We start from the raw sequence: 19,736 nt of genomic DNA on the forward strand, positions 1-19,736 counted from the left end.
AAGAGGAGGCTGCCACCTGTGAGTTCCTGCAAGGGACTTGGGGCCCCCCTGGTGGGTGCCACCTTTGATGCTGGCCCTGGGGGTGCAGTCTGCTGCAGGCACCCCCACCTCTCCGGAAAGCACTCTGGGATCTCCAGAAAGCACCCACCTTGGTGCTTGAACGTGCTCACTGGGGACTCGTGGCTGTTCTCTTGGAACCTCAGGAATTCCGCTCTTGAACCTTCTGGATTGCTGCCTCAGGGTCGGGGGAGTGGGCTCAGCTTCTCACCGGAGTCTCTCAGAGCCTGGCGCTGCGCTGGGGCACAAGGGAGGAGCGACCGGCCTCCAGTGGAGGAGGATGGTGGGACCTTGCTCAGCCAGCCCCACAGAGCCGGGAGCTGGGATCACAACCAACGTGGCATCTAGTCCTTCAATGTTTCATTTTAAAGAAAGCTTCTCACGCACTTGCCTACTTTTCGATTAGAAAAAAGATCTTTTTTTCCACGGGTCTGGGGGGTCTGCACACAAGGGATCCCCCTCGTCCTTCCCCCATAAACCGAGTGCCCAGTGGCTCTCCTACCATTTGCCGTTTCTCTTTCTTTAACGTGGAGAGAGAAGAAATATGTTCCCGGAGACCATCAGCCCCGAGCTTCTGGGCAGACTCCTGTGCTCTAAAGTAAACTTGTCTTTTCAATTAATTAATCGACAGAGATTTATTTGGCCCCGACTGCATGCCACAGCCAGCCCTAGGTACCGAGAAACCAGATGAAAAATGAGCTGAGGGAAATCCTGCCTGGGTGCGGCTAGGTTGGTTTCCCGTTTCACAAATTCAGAGTCCAAGGCTCAGAGAGGTTGCGGAGTTACCTAAGGCCACACGGCGTGTGCACGACTGTCTGGATTGGAGGACGTTGCACTGGAGATGTCAGCTAGGAGAGGTAGGAGAACGGGCAAATCATCGGCCGTTAAGACTCAGGCTTTGGGGCCAGTGAAACTGGGTTCGAATCCTGCCCGTGGGAGCTGTCACCTACCCAAGCCTGGGTTCCCTCAGCCTCCGAGGGTTGTGCTTTGCTACATGCTGGCTGCCCTCTCGGAGCCTCAGTTGCTCATCTGTAAAATGGGAATGGTGAGAATACGGCTGGATCCTCTGGTCCCTCAAGAAACATTGCTGGAACACCTACTATGTGCCACACTTCACTCTGGGTGCCGGGATTTGGCCGGGAACCAAACGGCTCCCCAGGGGTTGTTGTGAGAGTTGACAGGGTGTGGGGGGGCAGCGTGCCTGCCCGGGCTCCCCCTGCGAGCCGGACACGGGGCGAGTCCCAGCAACTGGCTGGGCTGCAGGTGGAATTCAGTAAGACCGGCCCCGGCTCCGAGCCTGCCGGGCGGGGGGCAGGACAGGTGCCCAAGGGCAGCAGCCGGAGGACTGGGGGCCAAAAGGAGGGTAAGGATTAGGGAGAGAAAGAAAGGAGGGCTCGCCATCATTGCCACCCTTCTCAGAAGGAGCAACATCTGCCAGGCACTGGCTCATCGGCCAGTCGCTGCGCCTGCCCTGTCTTCTGGACCCTGAGGACCACGCAGTGAGGCGTGGGCTCTGGGTGGCCAAGGAGGCTGAGGCTCCTGGGGTGAAGCCACAGCTCGTGAGGATGGACCTGGGTGGCATCCCTCCACAGCCTGATCTTTAATTTATGGAGGCAATGAAGTGGGAAGAGAAGAGCAGAAGGGGAGAGAGAGCCTTGATGGAGGGGGGGGGCAAGATGAGGCCCCTGCTCTGGAGGACTCTCTGGACCCTGCCTCGACTTCCCCGAGGAGAGGGCCTGGCTCCCCGTGCATGCCTCTCAGAGGGGTGTTGCTCCCAGGGACTGGGGCTCTGCTAGGCCTGCCCGCAGGCAGGTTTTTGGGCCTGGCCCAGGGCTCTCCTGGGCATTTGGCAGGTGTTATTCTCCCCAGAAGACGGTGCCCCCACCTTGGGGGTGATTCTTCTCCGCAGCCAAGAACCTGGCATCTCTGGCAACTTGGGGAGGCTATTTTTAGGCCTTACAGCTGGTTTTTATCACAGCTGCTGATATGTACGTGTAGAAACCCTGGGTTCATTCTGCCAACACTCCGAACGAGCTTTGCAGAAGAGCAGGGGGGGTGTTCATCAAGCGGGAGCTCGGGGAGGAGGGGGGGCGGCGCGGAGGATGCAGGGCTGAAAGGAATGCTCTGTCCCCACCTGCACTCTGGGAAGAGGAGGAGGCAAAAGGGCTGGACCCAGCCAGGAGGTCTTGAGGCGGGTGACAGCAGGGATGAGGCATGTTCCAAAGAAGGTGTAGACTGACATTTGGGAAGCCAGAGTGGGATTTTTAGCAGCTTTGGGTTTTCTTACTTATTTCCCTTCTGGGGGAGCTGGCTGAGTATAGGGGTTGAGATCATAGAGCTTGGAGTCAAACAAACCTGGCTTTGGGTCCTGACTCTACCTTTAACAGCTGTACAATTATGAGCATGTCAGGTAGCTATTGCTGTGTAACAAGTGATCCCCAATTTTTTTATTTTTTTTATTTTTTTTAATTTTTATTTATTTATGATAGTCACACACACACACAGAGAGAGAGAGAGAGAGAGGCAGAGACATAGGCAGAGGGAGAAGCAGGCTCCATGCACCAGGAGCCCGACATGGGATTTGATCCCGGGTCTCCAGGATCGTGCCCTGGGCCAAAGGCAGGTGCCAAACCGCTGCGCCACCCAGGGATCCCCCCCAATTAAAAAAAAAAAGATTTTATTTACTTATTCATTAGAGACACAGAGAGAGAGGCAGAGACACAGGCAGAAGGAGAAGCAGGTTCCGCATTGGAAGCCTGATGCAGGTCTGGATCCCAGGACCCTGGGATCATGACCTGAGCCAAAGGCAGAGGCTAAACCACTGAGCCACCCAGGGGCCCCCGATTCTTAAACTTAGTTGTTTAAAATAACATGACTTGGTGAGTCAACAGTTTAGCTTGAACCATCACCTGGATGGTTCTTGTGGCCTGAGCTGGGATCTCTCACGCACTTGTAGTCAGCTGCTGGGTCTGCTGCAGGCTCTGTTTCTGGGGAGTGGCTGACCATCATCCAGGGAGATGGAAACAGCTGGGTAGTGTGTCTCTCATTCTCCGGCAGGCTTGTTCTCCTGATGGAGACAAGAGTCTGAGAGAGAGAGAGAGCAGAGGCATGCTGTTTGAACCCTAAGCTGAGGTATGGTGCAACACCATTTCCAGAAATGATGGAATCCAAAGCAAGTCACAAGACCAACCCAGATTCCAGAAGTGGGGACATAAACGCTACTTTTTTTTTTTTTTTAAGATTTATTTATTTATTTGAGAAAGAGAATGCAAGCGAGGGGAGGGGTGGAAGCAGAGGGAGAGAGAGAGAGAATCTTAAGCCGGCTCCCAGTGAGCACAAAGCCCGATGTAGAACTTGATCCCATGACCCTGAGATCATGACCTGAGCCAAGACCAAGGATGGGATGCTCAATCAACTGAGCCCCTCAGGTGCCCCTAAACACTACCTTTGATGGGGGCAGCTGCCAAGTCACTTGCCAAGCGTTCTGAATACAGAGAGGCCTGGATAATTACAGTGTTCTTTTTCAAAACAGTATATCACACCGAGCCTTGTGCAGCTCCTTGAGCCTCAGTTCTGTTACTTGTAAAGCGAACGACATGGCTGTTGGGTGAATTATGCGCGTGAAGTCAGTAGCATTGTGCCCAGTGGAGAGTGAATGCTCGGGGCTGGAGCCACCACAAGCCCTTGGAGGGAAGGATTGCTCCCTGCCCCTCCCCACCATCTCTGTGAAGCATGCCTGGAGGGTGAGCTGCTTTCTGGAAGAACACTGTGCAAAATGAGAACCTATGGTTGCAAGAAACCCACCAGGGCCGGGAGCCTTTTGTTAACTATTTCTTCCACTTCCCTTGTTTAGCTGGACTGAAATTGTTCAGACATAAGGACTCACTGGCCTGTCTGTCTGTCCCCCAAGCCATGTAGGTGTCCTCACTTTTCCATTCAACACCGCCAAGCACATTTGCACACGCACACTCCTATTCATGTGTGTGCATTCACATACACACTCACCTGCACATGCACATGTGCACACATACTCGCAGGCACATATGCCTGTTTACATGCAGACACACTTGCCATCTCTCACACTCACCCTTGCCCATGTACACCCTCCTGTACACTCACACTTGCATGCACACTCATGTGCACACTCTCATGTACACATTTGCACACATGCATTCTGTAGCACACCCCATGCTCTTGCAACACAGGTGCTACACACAGCTCTCTGGGTTTGAGTTTCCCAGCCTCAGTTGGCTGTGGCCCTGCAGGCAGAGAAGCTGTGCAGGTCCAAGGCCAGGGTCAGGAGACTCGTTTCCATCCAGCTCAGCCACCAGGGCGTGTGACCTTGAGCACATTCCTCTCCAGCTCTGGCCCGCAGTCTCCTAACAATGACACCCAGTGTTTGTTGAGCGTGCCTGACACATTCTTATCTAAAACTCACAGCAGCCTGACAGATGGAGAAACTAAGGCTCAGAGAGGGGAACAGTCTGCCAAGGTCACCCAGGCTGTAACCAGAAGACTTAGGGTTTGAACCAGTTCTGGTTTGACTGCAGAGCCCATCCTTCCAGCTACTTCGCTACAAGGTCCCAGGGCCCAGTTCATCATCACAGTAAGGGAACGTCATTGTAATCCCACTTCACAGGTGAGGAATCTGGGGTTCCAAAGGCTTGGTGATGCCCCAAGTGCTCTGCCCTCCAATCACACTGGCCTTCGTTCGCTTCCTCCCTTCCTCAGACCAGGTCCCCTCTGGCCCCAGGGCCCTTGCATCTCTGCCTCCTTCCTTTGCTGGGCCGATGTTTATTCATTCTGTGGGTCTCAGCTCAAACTCCACTCCTTTGGCAGCCTCCTTCCCTGACCCCCAAACCACACTACACTATACACACTTTCTACTTCCCATCACAACACATTACCACGGTTTACATGTGTCACAGGTGCAGAGTCTCACCTGGCTCTGCGCAGGGTCTCACAAAGCCAGATGCGAGGAGCTGGCCGGCTGCACTCCCGTCTGGAGGCTCTGGGGAGCACCTGTTTCCTGCTCATTTGGGTTGTTGGCAGGATGCGGTGCCATGGCTCCCGGCCCCTTCCTCTGTCCTCAGGCCGGCAACTTCGAGGAGGTCCTCACTCGGCTGTCTCTCTGCTTTTAATTCTCTCTTCCCCGTCTTTTTCCTTGAGGCATAACTGACGTATAACATTAAATATATGCTATCTTCCACTTTGAAGGCTCTTTGTGGTTCCGTCGGACCCACGTGGATAATCCAGGGGAATGTCTTCACCTCTGGGTCAGCTGTTTAGATAAATAAGTCCTGGGGATGTAATGCCCAGCACGGTGGCCAGAGTTAACAATACCACATTGCATATTGCTAAGTCGCTAAGGGAGCAGACCTTAGAGTCCTCATCACCCCAAGGAAAAAAAAAGAAAAAACATTTTTTTGTAACAATGTATAGCCAGGGCCATTAACCAGACTATTATCGTGATTGCTTTGGGTGCACACGTGCATCGAATCATTACGTCACACACCTGAACCTCACATAATGTTACATGCCAGTCATACCTCAGTAGATAGATGAATAAATACATAATTTTAATAATTAGATATATTTAAAACAATAAAGATTTCCTCAGTGTAGACTGAAAACATAAAAGAAAATAAGGGGGTAGGAATGTAAAATTGAAAAGGAGGCGAACACCGACTTTTACCTGCTCCCTTAGAAGTGGATTCATTCTAATTTGCCTAGATGTTCTCACTCTGTCATTCCCCGTGCCTTTCTTTATCCTGTCTGCTGCCTCAGTGACCCCGCAGCTTTAAGGCCTTCTAATCTATGCATATGGAATTGTCACGGGTTGGGGCACCCGTATGGCTCAGCGGTTGAGCACCTGCCTTCGGCCCAGGGCGTGATCCCGGGGTCCCGGGATCGAGTCCCACATCGAGCTCCCTGCATGGAGCCTGCTTCTCCCTCTGCCTGTGTCTCTGCCTCTCTCTCTTTCTCTCTCTCCCTCTGTGTGTCTCTCATGAATAAATAAATAAAATCTTAAAAAAAATTGTCACATATTTAAACTGTACCTTATGTTTAAAATCAAGAAAAAAGAATCTAGTTGATACATAAAAAAATAAAAATAAATAAAGGTCAGCTGTTCAGCGACCTTACTTCCACGTGCAGCCCTAATTCCCTCATGCCACACAACCTAGGGTGTTCCAGGGTCTGGGGATTGGGGCGTGGACGGGTTTGGGAGACCATTATTCTGTCTTCCACACTCACCTTGTTGATATCTTCCATCCCGTGCATGTGTCAAACTTGTTATTATATATTCATTTGTGAGATTCTTTGTTTTCTGTCTGTCTCCTTCCTGAGACCATCAGGCTCCATGACTGGTGGTTGGAGGAACTGAGTACAAATTTCCTGAACGGACAGTAGGACCGGGAGTCGAACCTGCACCTTTGCATAGTTATTTCTCAACAAAGGAGGTTGGATGCTCGTTCTCTCCCGTGCTCCCATCAGGGCTGCCGGGTCCAGTTGCACACCTTAAGGACTGCACAACTGCAGGGCTCTGCTCACCCCTCAGGCCGTGTGATCCTTGCAGTGGAGTGGGGCCCAGCCTTCAAGCCTGTGGGCCTCGGCTCTGCTCCTGAACCTGGAGCTTGTGTTCCCAACCTCGGCTGCCCCTGGAGTCATCCAAAGGGCTTCCAAAATCCTGATGCCTGGGCCATACCTAGAACCTCTGGAGATTCTAAGGCAATTTTTTGTAGGCTCCCGGGGTGACTCCAAGTGAGGGCCGAGGTGGGAGCTCCATCCAGAAGGGCCGGAGAGAGAGTCATGTAGCACAGAGGGACGGGAGCATCACAGAGGCCTGGCAGCTGCGATGACACGTGGGCCTCCCCCCACTGGCCCGGTTCCCCCACCCCGTGTGGCTGTGACCCGGCTCGGGGTCCCGGGGTCGGGCAGCCGTAGGGCTGATGTACAACCGGCCAACACGTGGCTGTCAGGGAACAGGGGCCCCTCTTGTCCATCAGCCCCGCTCCATCGAGGGTGGCGCTCCTTCCTCCTGGGCGACAAGCGGGCTGCAGAGGGGGGGGGGGCATCCAGCGCCCGGCAGAGAGACCCCGTACTTGGGGGCCGCTGGCAGGTCGCCCGATCCCGACTGTACTTGGCCGCTGTCAGCCCGCTGGCAGGTCCCCGGGGAATCCGGGATCCGTGGGCGGCTGGCTCTGGGGCCGGTGGGGCGGGAAGGCAGCAGGGGCTGCCGGGGGCAGTGCGCCGTCCAAGGCTTCCAGGTCACCTCTGCTCCGCCCTGTGCTCCCACCGGCTGGAAGGAGCAAGGAAGGGGTGGCACAGCCGGGCCTGGGGTGGAAGCCAGCGAGGGACGGGCGCGGCTTGCACAGGCCTCCGCTGTGGGACACGCACACGCTCCTCTTGCCCTCCTGCGACGCTGTGGCTCTCGCCGCCCCCCACCCCCGACAGCTCTGGCGTCCCTGCTGGGACCGGTGTGGTGTCACGCCAGCGCCACCCAGTCCATCTGCCTGGGGCCCGGCCACCGCAGCCCGTGGCCCGGGCCCTCTTCTTCTGGAACTCAAGGCTTTGTCCTCCCCGAAGGGCTGCCGTCCCCTCGCCTCTTGGCTGGGAGCTGGGCATTCAGTCTCTGGCGGTGTCTTCCAGAACCCAACAGGCAGTGGGGATGGAGAGACTCAGGGTCTGCTCAGGGCAGGAAAGGGGGGGCACTTTGTCTGGGCAACTCCCCCCACAGAGGTGAGGCCACAACATGATGAACCAACTCCCTCGACTGCTGACACGGCCCCTCTACCCGTGGCCTTGGGACATCAGCGTGCTAAGCGTCTGTCGTGTGCCCTGCTCTGGCCTGGCCGTGCCCTCATCAGGCCAATCTCATGCCACACCTTGCCCCAGGAAGGCGGGCAGGGGAGGCATTGGTGGGAAGCCACTCTCCTCCACGGCGCTGCACGCTTGTGTCTGTGCCAACGCCTGCTGGCTGGACACTTGCTGGAGCTGTTCTCAGCCTGCCCGCGTAGGACTCCATCAGTCCTGCAGCAGCCGTGGGAGCCAGGTGGACCCTTGCTGTACCCATTTTGTAGATAAGAAGACCAAGGCACGGGGAGATCGGTAAACAAGCCCAGGGTGCAGAGCAGGGGCAGCGGGGGCCTCGGCTCACCTGGGGCCTCTGGGGAGAAGGCTGCCAAGCCTCCTGTAGGCCTGCGCCGTGAGAGGAGGAGTCGTGGGGCCCTGGCCACAGGGGTCATGGGGAGTGCCTCAGCTGCTCAAGAGGAACCGGAACTTTGGAAACCGCAGCCTTATCTGCTCCCCACAAGAGCTGCAACTTGGCAGCACTCGTGGGCAATTGAGATGGTGGCTCTTCATTCACTTCCTTGTTCACTCACTCACTCTCTCACTCACTCACTCATTTGTTCAGCCAGGGTTCACCGAGGCCGTCTCATGGCCTGTTTCTGGGCACCGGGGCACGGACAGGGCAAGGCCCCTTCCCTCGAGTTCCCGATCCAAAGGGGAGCTGGCATGGAATCAGCAAGCACGTGGTGTAGACGCGGCGGTGGGTGGAAGGGCCATGAAGGGTGTCGAGGCGGGTAACAGGGCGGTGGGTGACGAGACAGGAGCCCACCTGACACGGGGAGGTCGAGGAGGGCCTCTGGGGAGGTGACATTTGAGCAGAGACCTGCGTCGGGAGAGAGAGCCAGGCGAGGAGAGGTGTGTTCGTTTTTAATGCTGCACACTTCTCTCCAGTCCTCTTCTCTTTTTTTTTTCGTTTTTTCTCTTCCTTCCTTTCTTTCACAGAATTTTCTTTAGTTTTCACACTCAGTGCCCCACACGGGGCCGGATCGCACCACTCTGCGGTCATGACGTGAGCCGAAAACGAAGAGTCAGACGCTCGACCAACTGAACCATCCAGGTGCCCTGGGTGCTGCGAAGCTTCACGAGCTCAGAGGCTCACACAACACCCATTTATTATCCCAAGATCACCCAGGAGTCAGCACTGTTTTAGCTGGGTTCTCTGCTTCGGGTCTGACAAGGCCACAGACAAGTTGCGGGCTGGGTGGTGTTCTCACCTGGAGACTCAACGGGGGAAGGACCCATCTCCAAGCTCCGGCGGGCTGTTGCCGATTCAGGAGCGAGACCCCGTCGTCCCGCTCGCTCTTGGCTGGGGATGGTGCTCAGCTTCTAGAGGCCGCTCGTAGGTCTTTACCAGGTGGCTGCCCTCCTCAGGCTCCCTCATGCTTTCAGCCTCTGATTTCAGGAGGGCCTGGTTCCTTTTAGGAGCTCACCTGATTTGGTCAGGCCCATCCAGGATAATCTCCGTTTTGGTGCGCTCCACGTCACTGAATCAGTACCTTACTGGTGGGAGTGACCTTCAGTTATATCCACAGTCCTGCTCACATTCAAGGGAGGGGAATTCTGCAGGGGGCCCGCACCTGGGGCCCAGAGTCTCCCTGCTATGAGGGGTGTAGCCTCTTCTGTGCTGCAAGAAAACACGAGAGCACTCTTTGGAAGGACTGCGGGCCGAACCGCCTTAGAAAGAAAAGCCAGTGTGAGGCGCAGACTACTTTCCAAAGCGTTCCTCTGGCCAGCTTTAGGAATTTCTGCAAGTCCTGGCAACTGTGTTGGGGAGCCAACTGTGGGTTCTAGTCATGCACAGCTGTGTCCTTCACAACAGAGGGAGGCTCTTTTTGGCATGAGTGGCACAAAACTTGACTCAGCTGACTCAAGAAAAACAATGTTTGCATAACTGAAATGGTCTTTGCTAGCTTCAGGCATGGCTGGATCCAGGGGCTGTTATCAGGACTTGATTTCTCTCCAGCCCTGGCTCTGTCTTCTTCTCCAGTTGGCCCCTGATGGCTCAAGGTTTACATCTCCCCACTTCCCTTTCCAATAGAAAGTCAGATTCCTTCTTCCCAACACTTCCACAGAATTAACTCAGATCCTATCAACTTGGGTCCTGCTCTTCACCCTGAACCAGTCATGGAGGTCCAGAGGGTAGAATGAGCTAATTGGCCAGGCCTGGCTGCATATCCACCCTTGGATTCTGGGAGTGGGGTTTTCTCTGCCCAGGCCACAGGGATTCAAGTGGGGTTGGCATCGTGTAAGAACATTCTAAGTGCTCTTTCCAGAAGATGTGGGAATGCACACTGGGAGATGGGAAGGAGGGCAGACAGTGGTGGCAAAGGTGACAGTTGTCTCTGCATTTGGTGAGACAAATGGAGGAGTGTAAATACCTCCCAGGGGCAAGCAGCCACCTTGGGAACTTCTACGGCCTGAGGATGTGCGTGCTTGTGTGCAGAGGGAGATGGGTGGGCCCTCCCTGAGGTGGGTGGGTCAAGGGACAAGCCTGGTGGGCAAAGGAGGTGCAGACATCCCCGGAAGAACAACACTGCCTCAAGCCTGAGAAGGGTAGGGCGACTGGCTTCCCCTTGAAGTGGGGGGCTGAGGGGTAGACAGCAGGATGTTTGGGGGGACCATAATCCTGGGGCACCTAGTAAGGCCCAACTCATCTTGGGGAGCTCAGTCTGCAGCCAAGTTCCCAGCTCCGGCGTGGCCAGAGGCTGCAGATCCACCCCATTGGGGTGATTTGGGCTCCAATAATGAGCCCACCCAGGCACTGAATGTGGTCTGGCCAGCCAGCACCTGGAATGTTCCACCTGGGCAGGACCCTGCCTTTGCACGACACCCGGGACAGTGGGGCAGGATGGGAGCTGAATTTGTAGGGCCCAGTGCAAAATGAAAATGCAGGCCTGCTTTCAAAAATCATTAACAATTTCCACGGGCGCCTGGGTGGCTCAGTCAGTGAAGTGTCTGCCTTTGGCTCAAGTGGTTGACCTCGGGGTCCTGGGATGGAGCCCCATGTCGGGCTCTCTGCTCAGCGGGGAGTCTGCTTCTCCTTCTGACCCTCACTTCCTCACTCTGCTTGTGCTCTCTCTTTCAAATAAATAAATAAAAGCTTTAAAAAAACCCCACCCAAATTCTTAAAAGAAAGAAGAAAAATTCCCAGATGCTGACAGCGGAGCATTAAACCCAAGGGCAGGCCCTTCTGGGTGCACACGGTGGGGAGGGGGGGGCATGTGATCCCCCCACGACAGCCCACCTTGGAAGCCCACCTACAATGGGGGAGGGAGCCCAGCAGTTCCCTCAAAACCCAAATGTCATTTGACTTCGAAGAATTGAGTCGAGTGATGCCTCCTGCCCCCACTGCTGCGTCCTTGTCACCCCAGGCTCTGCCCTGGCCCCTGTCTCCTCTCGGCTGGAGTAGGAAGAGGGACTCTGCTGTGTACGCCGGGGGCAGCTGGAGGGGGAAAGTGAGTGTGATTCAATCTGGGCGATTATACTGCTGCTGCCATTGGCCAGCTGTGTGAGCCCAGAGAGCAGGTTCCTCTCCGACCCTCAGTCTCCTCCTCTGTAGGGCATGGCTATTGATAGTGGCATGTCACAGAGCTGCTGCCAGCTTAGTTGAGACCGTGCGGGACAGCATCGGGGGTGGCTCTGTGGTTGGTCTCCGTGCCCGTGGGGAGAACCGTTGCATGGCATGGAGCATGCTTGGAGGGGGGCGGGTGCTGCTGTCTGTAATTGCCCCAGAGTCTGGACACCCTGAGAACGGGGCCTGGTCTCTGTCCGTGGCCACCTCTACTGGCGCCGCTTCCGGTGTGAGGTGAGGAGTTGATCCCTGAGCCTGCACTCCCATGTTCCTCCTGCCACCTGGCCTCTGCACCCACAGGCCCTTGCCCGCTGCTGTGGTGACACCTCTACTAGAATCCTTCTTCTTCTTCTTCTTCTTTTTTTTTTAAAGATCTTATTATTATTTTTAAAGTAATCTCTACATCCACTGTGGGGCTCGAACCTACAACCCTGAGCTTAAGAGTCACATGCTCCCCCGACTGAGCCAGCCCTGCACCCCCAGAACCTTTTTGCTTTGTTTCCTTCCCTTCCCCATGTGCCCCCCTCCGAAGGCCTCCAGAAGGTCCCAGGGTCTCAGGCAGGGGCCCTTGCCTGTGTGGATCCCCCCAGTCTGCAGGCTCAAGGTGTGTTCTCCTGGCTGCCACCTGCCAGAGGCATCCCAGGGCGGTTCCGGGAAGGTCCCCTGGGCAGTGCCGGGCTCCACTCGGCAGGGTGCCTAAGGGCCCGAACCCCGGGGGCCCCCACACTCGGTTCCGTGCTCTGCACTCACGGTCTTGAAATTCTCAGAACTTTTTTTTTTTTTTTTTCTCAGAACTTTTCAAACAAGTGCCCTGAATTTCCTTTTTGTCACTGGGCCCTGCCCTTGGATTCGGGAGCTGTCGGCGGCCCTGGGGGTTGCCCCCACGGTGGGAAGAGCACTTGTCTCCACTTGTCTCCCCAGACCCTTGCCTGAAGCTTCCCAGCCCTCAAAGGGCAGGGGTCACAGGAGAGAGGGAGGGTCCACACCCTCCTCCCCAGCCGGCTCCGTCCCAGCGCTTGCTCTGTGCTGGAGGTGGCATAAGTCCCCGGAGCCCTGGGTGTCTGTGGCTGCATCCCTGGGAAGGTGGGGGGCTGGGGGCGGGGAATCAGCCGCCCACGGGACTCGCATGGGAGCCATGTGTGGTAGTACCAGAGGCAGCCCGGGGCCTCTGCATGCACACGTCCCCCGGCCCTGCCCGGCCTGGCAGAGTGGCCTCCCCAGGGACTCGAGCCACTGGCCATGCCAGGGTTCCCAGGGCTGGGTTCTAAGGGAGCTTTTTAAAGGCATTTCCTGGGCCGGAAAGAGGAAGATGCCAATTAAGTGCCTGGCTGAAGCGTGAGACCCGAACGTCCTTGAGCCGAGTCACAGAGCTCCTGGCACGGCTGTCCCCGCTCTCAGCACGTGTCCTGGAGTCACAGAGCCTCTCACTGGAGTCCCTTTCAAGGGGAGAGGGTCCGAGTGCACTTCTCAGACTCTATGTGCCCACCCGTGCTCCAGAAGCTCCTCTGGAGGCACAGCCTGGGGCAGCTGGAGGCATTTGTAGCCAGCTCCCAGGTGCCACTGATGCTGCTGGTGTGTGGGCACCCGGAGCGGGAGCGGGGCATGTACCCCGGTAGGAGAGAAGCCCCAGGACGTGCTGTGATGTGTGACCGGCCTGGGTTTGGCTACCAGGCTCTAGGCCTGAATCTCAGCTCCATCCGGGCTGGCTGTGTCTCTGGCCCTCAGTCTCCCCCTCTTGGAAATGGGGCTAAGGACAGGCTCTGCTTGATGGGGTGGCGTGAGGAGGCAGAGGGCCTGGCACCAGGGGGAGTCTCACACCATGTGGGTTTTATGTTATTTGAAATATGACCAAGTGTGGATCTTTCCAGAGACACCTCCCACCCCACTTTAGGACTCTTCCACAAGGATAGGTCATCCGCCATTGGAAGAGTCTTTTAAAAGAACTCCTGGGAGTGACTGGGCGGCTCAGCGGGTTAAGCATCTGCCTTCGGCTCAGGGCCATGATCTCAGGGTCCTGGGATCGAGCCCCATGTCTCCCGACTCAGTGGGGGAGCCTGCTTCTCCCTCTTCCTCTGCCCCTCTGCCCCCATCTCATGCTCTCTCTCTCTCTCTCTCTCTGTGTCTCTCTCAAATACATCAAAAAATCTTTAAAGAAATTAAAAAGAAGGAAAAGAACTCCCAAAGGCAAGGAAAAGCCACACGTCACATTTGAGCTACTAGGGAGGGGATGGATTTGGGGCAGAAGGGCTGAAAAGGACGTTAGAACGTTTTGTTTTGCCCATTTCTGTATATCCAAGCTCCCCGGGGCTCTCTGTGCACTTCAAGGATGCCCTTGAACTTTGAAGAAAAGTTGCAAAGACAGTACAGAGAGTTCCCATCTATTCCTCAGTCAGTTTGGATTTCCCGTAGTGTTATCATCCTCCATGACCAGGGGACATTTGTCCCAGCTAAGAACTTGACACTGGCACATTATTATCCACTAAATTCTAGGCTTTGTTTGCAGCTCACCGGCCTGTCCCTGCTTTTCTGCTCCGGGGCCTGGTCTAGGATGCAGTGCATCTAAGCCCCCGAGTCCTTGTTCCTCTGGGTCCTGACACTTTCTCTGTTATTCCTTGTTTTTGGTGATCTGGCCGTTTTGGGGGGAGCACAGCTTGGGAATTTGGTGACACATTGTCCAATCAGGGTCTGCCTGAAGGTTTTTTATGGCTGGACCAGGGCTTTGGGATTTTGGAAAAAGACCATAGAGGTGAGGTGGTCTTTGTCACATGATCTCCATGTGGCATTGCTTGTACGTTCAAGTAAAATTCTGGAAGAATGTCCAGACTGCATGTCGGCTGTAGGAGATGTATCTACAGAGATACGCAGAGGCATATTTCAACCACAAGTGTGGGAGGTATGTCGCACCCTCCTCCCCACCTCCCTTGCTACATGATTTTTGAGGAACTTTCCCGGACATCCTGCAATCTGACTTGGCCAATTTCCTTGCTGAAATCAGACCTCATCACAACACTGAAGCCCGGGCCGCAGACTTCCCGGAGGCCGCGCCTCCCCGCCGTGGGCTCTTTGGAAAGCCGGTGGGTTTGGGTGGACCGATGGGCAGAAGGCTGGTGGGTGGAGGTGTGTTGTCCCGGGGGAAGCAATTTCTTCCGATTCCAAGGAGCCCTGAGGCCTGGGTCTTCCCTCACGACAGCCTCCAGCTCTCACAGACCTTTTGAGGAGCATCTTTTGAGATGAATTTGGCCAAAATGAGTCCTCTGGGGAAGAGGCCAGTGGGGAGGGAGTCGTTTGTTCTGGAATGGGCCAGAGCTGGCTGTCGGTGCCCCTCTACCGTGTATGGCTGGTGACCAATGCGCAGGTTGCGCCACCTGTCACCTCTCCGACCCCTACCCTACTCACCTGCCAGAGGGGCTAATCCTGGTGCTGACGGCACAGATCAAGGTGGGAAGCCGACATTCTACGGATGCCACAGGTTGCTGCCTCAGTGGCTGTGCGCCGTATGGCTCCAGACACCAAAGGAATGTGTGCGAAGGTGATGCCTGTGAGCTGGGGTGACTTGCTATGGTATAGGGGACCCCCCCTGGGGACCTTTGGAGCATAATCACCTGGATCAGACTCTGCTTCTCCTGGAGGAATCTGCTGCTGTCCAGGCCAGAGAACGACTTGGCCATTCCCGGCTCCGTCCTGCTGCTGACCAGGACCTGCATGGGGTCCCCATGGATCCGGAAACTCAGCATGTCCGAAGCCAAAATCTCTGAGGTTGCTGGCTGCTTGTCCCCCTTCCCCCCCATGCCCTCACCAAATCCTCTGCTTTCTATTTTCAATTCGGTTTCCTGCGTCCAGGCCACCCTGCAGTCAGTACCTGCCTCCCCCCAGGCCTAGACCACCCTACGTGCAGATTGTCACCTCCAAAACGGCGTGTAGCGTGGGTGCCAGAGGAAGGGGTGCTGGGCAGCCTGGAGAGGGGGCTGCTGGCGGGGTGACTGCTCTCAGCTGCTCTCCCTGCCGGGCTGGGGCTTCTCTCTCACCGGAGTGGTGAGAGGGGAGCTCCGTGCTGGGGTGCGGGCGCGCGGCCTCCCCAGCCAGGGCCTCTGCACTCTCGGCCACACTGCGTGGGCTGTCTGCTTCCAGAGCTCCTTCCTCCTTTCTCCACGCCTTGCCCTCCAGGGGCTCCTGCACCTGAGTGTCATGGATTTTCTCAGCCCATCCTTATCCTCCAGACGCACTGCAGAGTAACGGTCAACAACTCCACCCAGTCCATCCCCGGCTGTCCCCTCGTCTCCTCCGCCTCCGCACCACGGATCTGAATATGACTTTGCTTTCTAGTTGACCATAACTATTATTTACCAACCCTCCCTAAAGCTTCTGTGTATATCATCTCACTTAATTCCCATAATACCCCTGCCAGCTGGCGGTATGAGAACCATCGGCCCCATTTTGCAGTGGGGAGACTGAGGCCCCACAGAGCTCAGGCTGCTGCCCAAAGCCACGGAGCCAGGAGGAAACACAAGTGGGGTGTAGACTCAGGGCAGTGTCATTTCTGGGCTCATGCTTTTTACATGTGGCCACACGGAGCCCATCTGGGGCCCTTCCAGCAGGGCTGAGACTAGGGTGAGGCCAGGGAGGCACTCCCTTGGGCACAGAAAATACTCATGGAGACAAATAGTATTCTAATGCAATTAAAAAAAATCAAAATGCAAAAAAGAAAAAAATGCAAAAAAAAAAAAAATTAACCCCCCCCCCCCACAAAAAACCAAGCTCTACTTTCTCCCCACGATGTAGAAAAAAGGAAGACATAAAACAAAGCCAGGCTACAGATGTGCCCTGGCCCAGTGCTGCCTCACCCACGGTGCCCTAAACCCCCCTAAACCCGATGGTGCCAGTAAACATCATTAGCACAAACAGAAGGCAGCCCTGGGCTATAGTTCATTGATTTGAATTTACAGAGAGAAGGTTCTCCTGGATGTGCTGCTTCCGACTCCACCTGCCAGTTTTTATTATGTAAATTTCCCAGCAAGCAGAAAAGGTGAAAGAATTTAATGCAGTGAAAACCTGTGTGACCTGTGCCTTTTTTTATCTCTCCCTCTGGACCAGAAGCACCTCAAGGACTCAGGCACTGCAGGGGTGGGGGGGAGCCCCAGGTGCAGGGGTGCAGTCCCCCCACCCCCGATGCGCCCCTCAGAACCTGCACTCCGACAGGCCCAGGGCTTCCAAGCATGCAGTGAGGCTTCGAAGCAAGTCCTGGCATGAGGTCGGATGGCCCTGGGTTCGAATCCTCGCCCCAGCATTCTTGCCTGCTCAGTTTGACAGCGATTGTTAAGTGCTGGGGCTCCTGCCGAGTCCTTCACGGACATCAGCCCATCCCCTTAGTCTTCATTACAACCCAGGGGCCCTCAAACCGGCCTTCTGTCCCCCCCGGGGGCACTTGGTGATGTCTGGAGACTGTTGGCTGTTGCACCTGGGAGGGGCGTGCTGCTGGCCTCTGTGGGTAGGGGCCGGGGAGGCCGCGGCTGCACCCCGTCCAGCGCGGGGCGGCCCCACAAGCAGAGTCAGTCAGCCCAAGGTGCTGTTGGCGAGGCTGAGACACCTGCCTGGTCATCACCTGTTGTGCAGAGAAGGAACAAGGCTGAGGGGAGGCTGCTGCAGCCGGGCCCGTGTGGTATGTGGCGCCTGTGACAGCCCCGCGACGGTGATGGTAACAGACCACCAGCTCGTCCCGTTGACGGACACTCTCTAAACGTCCTCTCTGGGTCAGTGCTGGGATCCCCTCGGCTCGCGTTGGCACCCAGCCGCCCCCCGAGGGCCGCTGCTGACCACAGCCGAGGCCCGCGACCCTGCGGAGCACTCAGGACCTCTCCTGGCCGTCCCACGACACCGTGTGTCATCCCCGTTTGACATTTCCTCGGGAGGCAGCAAGGTCCTCGGGGGCGGCGCTGGGCTGTGCTTTTCTGCTCCCCCAAGCTCTAGGTGTCTGCGTAGAGCCGGGCTGCCCCGGGGCCCCCGGAAGCCCTGGGGTCCATGGGCAGCACCCCAGGCGGCCCCTCTGGGGAACAGACGTGCTGTTTGCAAACCTCCGCCCAGAGGCTGCGAGATGGGCCTGAGGGGCCCGGTTCGGGGACACGCTCCTCGCCCACGCACAGGCTTGCGGGGTCTGGCGACACTCGGGACATCCTTATGCTGAGAAGTGATCCCTCGTTTACCTGAAATTCAAATGTCCTGTGTCTTATCTCAGCGCTACTTCCTGGACCCCCCCCCCCGCCCCCCGCTTTATTATTTCGTGTAAATGTTTTATTGAGGAGTGAAATACACGGACAGAAAAGGGCGCAAATTGTAACCGACCGGATGCGTGGGATTTCACAAAGCGCGCACCCCGGGTAGCCAGCACCCAGATCTAGAGATGGGATGTGACCCCGGATGACCCCCGTGCCCCTCCGGGCCTCGCACCCCCCCACAGCTAAGCACCATCTTTATTCCCAGCCCCATACATGGCCCGAACTGCTTTGGGAGATCGGTGTGAGGAAGCACATAGTATGCTCTCGAGGCCTGGCTTCTTTCTCTTGACACCACGTCCCGAGCCGCATCCCTGTGGCCGGGTGCCTCATCTGTTCTCAGCGATCTAGAATATTCCATCACGATAGGGCACCCTTTGTTTCCCCATCCCAGGCTGATGGGCATTTCTAGTCTGAGGGTCTTATGAATAAAGCTGTACAGAATATTCTGGCATGATCCTGCTTTGGATTTTACCCTCACACTTGACAGACAACACCAGTTACTGCGAGGGGCACCGACTGTTCTGCACGGCCGTCCCCCGTGGGCGTGGGGGCCCGGGCCGTTCTGCCCTCTCTGGTCACCCAGCACGGCCGCCCCTGTCGCCTGCGCAAAGCCAGGGCTTAGCTTGCTTTGAGGGGTTGAAAGAACACCAGCTCCCTCTCCCTGGAGCGTTCAGTTCAGGGCATCTCAGAGACAATGCCCGTCAAGGATTAACTTTGGGGCACAGCACTTGGATTTGCATGCATTTTGACTGAGGACCCAGGCAACTGCCATGCAAATGTTTAGGGAAATGTCTCCCTTGGGCCCCAGGAGAGGATCAGATTGAGTGGACGTGGAGCAGGGACCTGCTGGGCTCCGCCCGTGTGGGGTGTCCTCGTTATAGCCACCAAAGGCTGCCTGGACCCCCCCACCCCAGCAGTCACGAGTGGGACCATTCCTGGGCTCCTTGAATGACTCCAGCACCCCAACCCTGAGTCCCCGCAGTGCTGGATGAAAGTGGATAATAAAGGATTCCTGCCCTGGCCCCGGCCTGGCTCCTGGGCCCATCAGATCTGTGCTGTTAGAGTCCTGGAAAAAATAGCCTGCCTGTGGTTCTTTTGGGTCATGGGAAGCCTCGGGGAGACACCGTGTTCTGAGGAGGACCAAGAGGGCACCCAGAGCAGCCAGCCGAGAGGGGAGGACGAAGGTCTACGGGCAGAGCTAGCGCACATGACGCTTCTAGCAAACAGGGATGTTTCTAAAAACTGCAAATTAGCGGCCGGCGTGTGCGGCTCCTGGGCGATGTTGACATGACAACGCGGCCTGCCGCTCTCTGCTGCGCATCCTGGTTGCCTCCCGGCCTGGAAGGTATGTGAACTGTGGCCCCGGGAGGGCTCGATCCCGGGCTGTCCAGGGGGCGGCCCTCGTCGTAGCCGGATGACAAGCCCCGCCGCAGCCCCGCTGAGAGCTCTCCCTCCTGTTCATATGCCTCTCCTTCAAATGGACTCTGTCTCTCAAGTCTTTTTCTCCGTGGAACTAATGTTAGAATGTTTTTTGGAAAGTGAAAAAAAAAAAAAAAAATTCAATCTGGCCGCTTCTCCCCACCGGCCCATGCATGCTTTATTTCTTCCCACGCCACGACCACCACCCGCCCCACCGGGCAGGCCCCTGGCTTCTTTCTTTGGGGTCTGTTCCTGCCATTAGGCTGTAAGCTCTGCCCCGGGGTCAGATCTCAGCCTGTCTTGTCCCCAGACTGCATGCAGTAGGTGCTCCATAAATGTCTGTGGACACAATTGCCCCACCTGATAAATGGCGTGCTTCTTTGTCGTTGCTAATGATGAAAACACCCTCTGATCTTGCCTGTGGGGCTTTGAGATATCGGTGTCTCCCCAGAGCGGGCAAGGAAGCAGCAGCCCCGGGGTTTCCCACCCCCAGAACGAGGAGCAGAAAGGACCCGTAATCACTGGGAAAGCAGCCAGAACGGGCCTCCGGGGGTGTCAGGGGCCCACGC

The 19,736-nt window shown here is 56.4% G+C and overlaps 2 long non-coding RNA genes across 2 annotated transcripts; one reads left to right on the forward strand and one right to left on the reverse strand.

Moving 5' to 3' along the window:
- Positions 1-2,553: 2,553 nt before the first annotated feature.
- Positions 2,554-7,262, reverse strand: LOC118352192 (uncharacterized). Its single transcript, XR_004808943.2, has 3 exons — positions 6,313-7,262; positions 5,000-5,338; positions 2,554-3,141 (listed from the first exon to the last, which is right to left on the reverse strand). It is a non-coding gene; the product is annotated as an uncharacterized LOC118352192 (long non-coding RNA).
- Positions 7,263-14,013: 6,751 nt separating this feature from the next.
- Positions 14,014-18,191, forward strand: LOC118352173 (uncharacterized). The gene is made up of 2 exons (XR_004808904.2): positions 14,014-14,553; positions 14,670-18,191. It is a non-coding gene; the product is annotated as an uncharacterized LOC118352173 (long non-coding RNA).
- The last annotated feature ends 1,545 nt before the right edge of the window (positions 18,192-19,736 follow it).

Source organism: Canis lupus, chromosome 24 (assembly GCF_003254725.2).
Source record: "Canis lupus dingo isolate Sandy chromosome 24, ASM325472v2, whole genome shotgun sequence".
In the NCBI taxonomy this organism is placed as follows: domain Eukaryota; kingdom Metazoa; phylum Chordata; class Mammalia; order Carnivora; family Canidae; genus Canis; species Canis lupus.